Source organism: Pseudomyrmex gracilis, unplaced genomic scaffold (genome assembly GCF_002006095.1).
Source record: "Pseudomyrmex gracilis isolate BER0280 unplaced genomic scaffold, ASM200609v1 scaffold_4, whole genome shotgun sequence".
NCBI classification, from domain to species: domain Eukaryota; kingdom Metazoa; phylum Arthropoda; class Insecta; order Hymenoptera; family Formicidae; genus Pseudomyrmex; species Pseudomyrmex gracilis.
This window is the reverse complement of record NW_018020588.1, coordinates 721,103-730,507: the sequence shown is the minus strand read 5'-3', so window position 1 is coordinate 730,507 and position 9,405 is coordinate 721,103. Positions and strand designations below refer to the sequence as shown.

The 9,405-nt window shown below is 37.4% G+C and overlaps 1 protein-coding gene across 2 annotated transcripts in view; it reads right to left on the bottom strand.

Annotated features, from left to right (window-relative positions):
- The window catches only part of LOC109856029 (dorsal root ganglia homeobox protein-like), a 47,084-nt gene that overhangs the window by 11,127 nt on the left and 26,552 nt on the right, over nt 1–9,405 (bottom strand). The gene's annotated exons all lie outside the window — the stretch shown is intronic.

The following is a 9,405-nucleotide window of genomic DNA, read 5'->3' as shown; positions in this document are numbered from 1 at the left end:
TTTTTTTTTTTTTTTATCGAATTTGTCTTCTTTCGCGAAGGGAGGGGGGAACGTCCGGATATGTAATGCGGCGTGACGCCTTAAATTTTAACGAAGAACGACGAATTCACGGTGTGGAAAGCCGAGATGACCATTGCGCGGCCACCGTGAAGCCATCGCGTTAAGGACGATGAAAGGAACGAAGGGGCCTGAAAGCACTGAGAAAGATTTCGCAGTCGCTTTTTCGCTCGCCAACGGTCGTTTGTTGTACATATATTGTAAATCAAAACTTCTCACGTGACTGGTATTATTTTTATGCAAAGAGAAAGAAATAATAGAAAGATAAAAAAAAACATGAAGAATTAAACAAAAATGTTTTGAATTTTCACGAAGAGAAGGAAGAAGCTTGTAAAAACTAAAGCTTGTAAAAATACAACGAAATCGAGGGAGAACGAGATCAGAACAAGCACTGCCACTCCTGCGGAAGAAAAAGTGACAAAAGCTGAAAAATTTTCTCCGTCAGAGGGTGAGAAATAACACTCTATCTTTCAGTCTACCCTTCGTTCGGCCAATTATAAGCCTCATACGTCATTCCCGCCAATTAGTGGCGAAGAGAGCGAACGTCTTGCTCGAAGAGAGGCGCAACCGCCTCTTCGGATCTCTTCTTTTCAGCATTTCGTTTCTTTCACACATTCGAAATGACAGAGCGACGATAATTTTACGCATCCTCCCCCTCGCACAGTAAATATCCCGTTGTCGCACGTGCTTTTCGCCAAAGACAACAAAGTTTGTCGCGATTGTTCACGGGAATCACAGATATCTCGCGCATAGATATTTAACGCTTTTATATCTTTTAATTTCATTATCGGGTTTTTGCGATTTAAACAGAGTTTTGCGAAACCGGCTTACAACGAGATTTAAGACTTAGAAGTTTTAATATATAAAAAACAAAAAAAAAAGAACTTGACGAATTATCACGACCGAGAGAAAAATTAATTTTTTTTATCGCTCTTCTTTGTAGTATTAATGTTTTTGTAAACAAAATGTCGATCTTTTCAACAAGCAAATAGCACAAAGAACACGGAATTCTATTGCGGAAAAACTATCACACGTGCCGCGGAGTACCATGCGTCAAGACGCGGGGGTATGTTGCACCCCTTTCGGTTTACCAGAGCGTAAACTCCGTTATATCCGTCATCAGCTATCAAGCTCCCCATGTCTCCTTCTATTCCGTAGGGGGGCGGCGACCGACGGTGGCCCACACGTCGGTCAGCGGTTAAAAGTAAATTACGCATTCATGGTATTCCGCATTGCGTAGCTCCCCCGCTATTGTAATGTACGTCAAGGGTTGACCACCTCGACACAAAGGGAGGGGGCGTGCATACGCTCGCATAATGCGAACGGGTGCATAAACGCGCGACGGCGTTCTCTCTCTGTCCTCCCTCCTCACGAAATCGGCCTCGAGGAGGAGAGAACTCGTCACGGTAATATCGAGAAGCTAATTACGGGCTACCTTATCGGCCACGTTTATCCGCCGACGTCATTTTTAACTGTGTACCGACGGAATATTAACTACACGAGGCGAACGCGTGCGCGCGCGGCTCGCATGCGGCACACTTTTCGGTAAATGTGCGGTAAAAACTATGATCAGCGGTGATGTGGCAGAAAAACCGACTTTTTTCCGTTAATAATTGAGTCACTATAATTACTTTCGGTACATATGTTCGGAAAAAAATTATGTCCTTTTAGGGATAGTCTATATATCATTTCGTTAAACTGGCAGGATTGTGTGATGGGGAAGAAAAGTTCCGAGTATCATCCCCAAAGCGTCTTTACAAAAGTAGAACAAGATACGTAATTCTCAACGGATTACCGAAGCCAACAGTTGCTGTCTTGATTAAGAAGTCTGCCATATGGTTCGACGTGTGTTTCCGGATTCATTGCTCTTAATATGTCATCGTCATCGATCAGTTGCGTGAACATTTTACACGAAACGATACATCTTGAATCGCGACCAATTCAGATTCTTCACAATCGAGCCGCGCGTTTATTATCTGACACGTAGCAAATAATCGCACAGCAAATGATTTTTATTGTGTATTTTGTTTTTTTACTACAATTAATTTTTTGACCTCGCATTTTGTCGATGTATATTTTTTGAAATACTGCTTTTGTTTATTTGTTCCTCTTCTCGTACCGCGTCAATTATCTTTACGCCGCGAGTCGATTTTATTTCCCCAATGAACAACAATATCCAGATCCAGGTGCTTACTCGAAAGAGGCGCAGAAAAGGCGGGAAGAAAAGAAGGAAAGAAAGATATAATGGCGGGGAAGAATAAACGAAAGGCTGGATCTCTCGCGCACGATCGCGCGGATTCACACAGCGGGATAGCAACATCGCAGCCAGGGATAATACGATACCATGTATACTCGACGATGTATCGTATTATGATAGACGATGAATGCGGGATGACAATGCAGGACTTGATTCAAAAATGCGAGCTCGTTATCTGGCTCAATATTGCGGATCTCCCGTGGCGCTGCTGGACCATCCCCGGAGGAACCTGCTTCCTTTCGCACACATCACCTCTTCCCCATCACTCTATCGTCTTTCCGTCACTTACAACACTACCCTCGGCCGCCACGATGGAACGATACGGTAGAATGACGAAGGGATGGATTTATCGGTGTTTCTTTCAGTTTTTTTTCTTTCTAATTCTCGAAAATTTCAACGCCTTAATCAATCTTCTACAACGCCGTGTAACTTTGAAATCACGTAATGATACATCGATATTCTTTTAGTCTAATTTCACTTTTCACAATGTGGCGTAAGCATCTCCTTCTTTCGTAATCATGTGTTTTCATCGCGATTATCAAAATAAATAAATAAAATCTATAAAAATGGTAAATTTATTGTTAATTTATATCTGGGGCTTGATATTTTGGCTTTGCTTTTGATTTTACATAAATTGTTTTATAATCGTGAAAAAAATTCGTTACAGAGAATTAAAATAAAATCTTTATATGTGTACAAGATCGTCGATGTTTGTTTTGATCGAAAATATGAAAGAAATCATTTTATTTTCTATAATTTTCTACACACATGTACAACTGTAACATGGTAAAACTTGTAAAACTTTTTGATTTGGTGATATTTTTCTAAAAATTTTTTTTGCATAAATATTTAAGAATTAAACGAGATATTCCGAATACTCTTTTATTAATAGCACAATCAAATTCTCTCTCTCTCTCTCTATTTGTTCGTGCGTTTCACGTCGGCTCGCACGCTCCGTCGCTCTCGTCCAACTCGTACTTTATTTTCGTAACGGAAGCTGAATTCTCATACGCGTAGCGTACATCTCGGACGCGTGGCTCACCCATGAGAGACAGAGCAGCCTTGCTATCTGTCTCCTTCAATATTTATGCCATCTTGGAGGAGAGTCGACGTTACGGAAAACCTCAAAAGACAAAAGAAACCAAAAACAAGAATGCGTAACAGCATCGTTAATTGATAAAAATGAGCAAACCGTTTCAAATTGTTCGATTTTTCGTATAATATTAACACTTCATTTTTTTTATACATGTGTTTACGTCAGATACCGTGTTTCTATTGTCACAAATGTTCGCTACCTGCGAGTCTAATTTCGGATGAAAATCCCGACGGACGGCGTTGCAATGTTTATTCGTGTCTAGTCACGCGTGGTGCGAAAGTACATTTGTACATCGGAGGGCGATCGCATTTCTGCGAGTCGTTTTAGAAAATTAGTTCTCCGGATCGACTTTGAAGAAGGGAAGCAACCCTTTTTTGTGCGCTCCTCCCCTCCCCTTGGCCTGCGCGAAAAGTGAAGAGACCGCGCGAAGAGGGTTGATGGTATCTCCGAGGCCGGGACATGGTATTTGAAAACATGCCCCATGCGAATGGTGCTCTCTCCTCTTCAACTTCTCTTTCTTCCTTGTGGCAATGCATAAAACCGTTTCGGCCCCCGTTCGAACAACGACGAAACCCTTTTCCGAAATTAGGCTTCGCGGACAACGAAGGGGTCAAAGAAGAGATGCGCGTCTTCTCTCCTCTGTCGGGCCCCTCTTGTTGAGTGTCTGGACGGCGAAGAATAAAGATGAGAGGAGAGCGAGCTACGATGTTACGAAACGCTCTTGTGGCTAATGACCGTGTAACAATATTATATTTGCGGTTAAAAACCTGCGAAAACGTGCAATAAAATGCTAATATAAACATATGTAATTATATAAGGTTGCAATATTTACGTAACACATTTTATTTTTCGATTATTTAATTATTCTTTTTCTTTGCATTTTTGTGTGTGACATAAAAATGTTATATAATTATTACTATTAATATGTGAAAAATACATAAAAAATTAAGGCTGACGCTTCGTAGTTGCGTAATGATTTATTAATTAATAATAAAATTTGAATAAACGTTTCGATTCTAGTTCAAAACTCTTTTGCTATCACATCTCATTATTTTTACACTAAATATCACATTGTGATAAAAATATATCATGTTCAATTCATCAGAAATGCAAAAAAATTCAAGGTTTTTAGTGGTTTTGCGGATATATTTTAATATTGTAATGCGAAACAACCCCATTAAAAATGATGACGAAACTATCATCGATCATTACTCATCTTGTTATACGAACAGAAAGGGTGCGCATGATTGATGTACTAAACTCGACGAGTAACGAACCTGATGAATTAATCCGTGTTTTTCACAGAGGGATCAATTTGAATCCGACAAAAGGGTTTCGTACTTTTTACGATGCTTTCAACTCAAATTAGACTTCGCAATCACGACCATCGAGCAACACGTTATTCGCGCCAGCAGAGAGTACATATACACACTCCATGAAAAAATCTCGAAGGGAAACGAAATAAAGAAGCGAAAGTAACGATGCGCTTGCAATTACATTGGCAGATAAAAAAGAGAAAACAAAACACACTCAAAAAAAAAAAAAATAAATGACAAACTATGAAACATTGTTATAAATATAAATGTTGTTATAAATAATATAAATGTTAATATAAATATACTGGAATACAGAAAGAGTTCGGATTCGCGACTTTCGACGAAGGTGTCTTCTTTTGCAATGGTTTTTTAAATTTCTTAAGAAAAGTATATAAAATGAGAGTATAATTTATATATTTGAGATTTGCAAATCAAGCATCTCGATGAAGTTTTGAAATCAATTCAAATTTCTGTGTGTATTAATTCACATGTTTAAAAATATATTTGCATATACATCCAATATATTGCCTCATATTGATCATAAGCTATCTGCTAGTTGATCACTATCCAAGTTTAAAATTTTAAAGCCTATATTAAAGTTGCTTCAAAAATAAATCTCCTCGTGAGTCCGCAAATTGATATTCAAATGAATTACTTACTGCTTGCTTGACCAAAATTTACTCTCCGTTCAAATCATATTATTCGCAACTAAATAAACCAATAATTCTTAATTAATTTCCCGACACAAGTACAAATATAGAAACATCTCTCAAATTTTTTAATTTCAATTTTCAATCTTGAGATTAACTCCTTTGTGCCATACGGAAGTTTAAATGTACTTTTTAATTAGAACACTTGATTATACCAAGGAAATGTATAGTAGAAAGTATTTTACTCCGACTTTTGAAACTTTAACAGCGGATGTAACTTGATTACAAAAGTCGAGATTAAATCAGTATTCATGTAATCTTTAATTTGAGGTTGTCTCGACTCGTTGGATTTCCGACGATCGTTCGCTTAGATTGCGGTCGGCCGGTATTGGCCCAAAGCACCCTCGTCCAATTAATGCGGTTAATACGGTGGCAGCGTGGTATGAATCAGGACCAACACCTGTCAAGGATTTGCGATGTGGCTTTGCTCTTGCTCTCTCTCTTTCTTTTTCTTTTTCTCTCTCGCTATTCCTCTCTGTCTTTCTATGCCGTTACGTTATTTCCGAAATAAAAGGAACGGGAGTCGCGTATATACGCACATGAATATGCAATTTCGGTCGACGGGTGGTCGCGTGTGAAACCGAACTTGCTTCGCGTGTACCAGTCACCCTGCGCGCACATTCAAAATCTCCATCTCCGCTCCCCCGTATATCCGGTAAAAAAAAAAAAAAAAAAAAACATTCGTCCAGTGATACGCGACAAGATCACCGTAATTATCGGAATATCTTGATTTTTTTTACACCATCCCGAAAAAAGGGCTGATGATGAAAAGGAGGTGAAAGATTGAAACCTACCTACGTAGCTGTTATATCCCTTGCATCAATTCTCTTTAGGCACGCCTTTCCTTTGCTGAGAATGCGAGAGAAATCGAGAACAGAAAAAGATCACACGGTCTGCGCATTTTGCAGAAAAAAAAAACGAGCGAGTTTAACGGCTTAGAAGTAACGCGAACGATTGAAGTCACAAGAGGGAGGAGTCACGTCGCGCGTTTTATCGGGGTGCCAATAAATGCTGTCGTGCCCTACGATTATCGATACCTCGTTGTCGAAGTGACATGTTCATTATTCGCCGTCAACGATCTTAACCATATTTTTCAGCTACCTAACGACAACACGCGTTACTTTTCTTTGTTCGTCCGGTTTTTTCTCACAAAACCTTCTTTTTACAATTTTTCTCGATTTATTATCAATATAAATATGTATACGTGTAAACAATACGAATGTTACGCGAACAAATATTACGTACGTTTTTCTTCCGCAGCTGTGTAACAAAGTGTGTACTCGGACGTACAATCGGTTAGAAATTGATTTTCATATAATTAAACTTTCAAAAAAAAAACTTTCTGTTACAAAACACTATCACCTGCCGCCGTCATCGTGCACCTGCCCCCGATCGCAAAATACCGTCGGCGGCTCGTATTTACTCTACGTGAATCGATGTCAATCGTTCACAATTAAAGTTCAAGCGCAGCTGCTCTCGCTCCCGTTGTTTTGAAACGCCTAGTGCATTACTTATGCGCAACTTTATATACGTATATGTATACGTACATGTACGACATGCGAATTTAATGAATGATAATTAGCCATGGATATGCAGATACTGAAGAAAATTAATTTCTACAATAAGAAACAATACAAACCAATATACAGAATATTGGTTGTATGAAATTGTAGTTTTTATTAAAAAATTCAAACGTTACAATTCATAAATCGGATCTTCTTTAGTGAATAATTATAACTAAACAATAATAATTATTGTTAACTAAATAAATTAGAAAAATGAAAAGTTATAATAAATCACCAATACATAAATTGTAAAACCACAATATACACTCTGCAAAAATAAATAAATTAAAACGTCTAATAAAAACTCAAATCAGAAAAAGAAGTTAAATAAAAATAAAAGCAAATTTCACGAATGAATATCTTTTAGTAAAAATTATGTTCTATCATATTTTTATTTCAGCGACATGTGTAACTTCCAACACACAAACGTGAGAAATCGACCGAAGGTACAACATTGACGAACCTTCAACCCTTCAACAAGGATAACAAAGACGAGCGAGAGAGAAAACGAAGATGAAGCATCGCGCAGATGCTTCATCCCTTCTGTGTTTTTTCGAATCACAACCCCACGGTTTTCCGAAAAGCCACAAGTAGTTCTAAATTTTGAGATCTTTCATAGTTCCTATGTACAACAAAGAGGAATTCCTCCCTTATGTCGTAGCAATTTTTTTGCCAGAAAACATGATTATCGCCCGAATAAAGTGCGTCACCCGCATTCTTCCAATCTTTGAGAAAAGAAAACGATGTATTTCTTTTTTACGTGACACAAAAAAACATAAAAAATATAATCTTCGTTATTTTTAATGTTCAATAAAACAACTGATCGATTAGGTGATCAGTTTGTACTACTTAAAACTGTTCGGCAATGTTTTAGTGGTATAGTGTGTCAATTTTGTTTTACAAAAATAATATAAATAAGAAACTATAAATAAGATACTTATGTGTTTTCCACAAAAGGAACATTTATCTTCTAGTCTCGTTCAAGCTTCTAGTGAAACGCAGAGTGTAACAGCCGATCCGTCCGTCAGATGAACGGGTTCTTTGTGTTCGTAAACGTTCGCGGCGGCAAACCGTTTCTAATTACGTGCCGATATGCGGGGCCTTGTGGTTACATCGTATAGTCAACGTCTCTCTTGAATAACAAGATCTCATATTAACAGCCCTCATCGATCTATACACATTAGGGTACATCTTGCATGATTAATACGCAGTGGTGTATGTACGGCGGCAAGTTTATGTTTTTTTTTTAATGACTTTTCTAAGTCTGAGACAAAAAGAAACTTTGAAACATACAAAATTGTACGTATTAATACCTCAATATAACGTTATATTCCGAGTAAATTTGTTGTTATAACATAAATAAATATAAATCAATTGTTTTAACATAAATACAAATATTCTAAAAAAATATATACAATGCCTAAAATTTTGTCTCGTATATTACATATAGAGAGGATTTAATTTAATTTAATTACTAAATAAAACATTCTCTCTGAAACATCTCAATGTATGAAACTTATATTTCTATATTAAACCGTGAAAAAGACATATTTAAAACCACTATTTCTATCATTATATATGTACATATAGAAGAGAACAAAAATAAGGTCGTTTTTCCAGACACAGATGTTTACTTCGTGGCACGTAGATATTGGTCCATAAAAACAATCGTCTAAAATATTGTATTTTACACTAAAGTTCTATGCTACATGTAGCTAACTACGAGATTTGTGCAATAATTGTAACGAACAATCTGTGCAATGTAGTTTAAATATAGTTTATGTTTAAATATAATATAAATATAGTTTATATATAAACGGGATCTGTGCAATAAAAGGTTTCTGTACAAACGGAATCTCTAGGCAAACCGGATCTGTGTAACAGTTGACCTGCGCAAAAGAAATCTTGGCAATCGGTACCCTGCCTATTACATGTACGTGATAAATTAGATGATTTAATTAATTGAAAATGAAACAACTTTAAGAGCCAAATTTCAGTGAGCGCGGTGAGTATAAATCACTCCTCCTCGTGAAGACATATTTACAGACGTCTACAAATGCAGCTGTCTCGCACAAATATCGACCGATCTTTGAACTATCGGTGCGGTTTTCCGGCAGTTCCGCGCCATTTTTCACACCACCGTCGCAAAACTTTTGTGACGTCTACTAGATCGCATCGGGATCGACTGTGTCGGCAAAAGAATAATATTTGCTCGCTCTGTTTGAATAATAGACCGGGTGGCTGGGAAAATACGCTGACGTAAGTTTGATGCGCAGCTTGCAACACAAGAGATCAGGCTTGATCGCATATATAGAACGTTTCTTTCAAGAAAAGAATGTTTCAAGGTCGATTGGAAATTAAGTAAAAAAAGATTGAGACTTAAATAAAAAAATGAATACAAAGA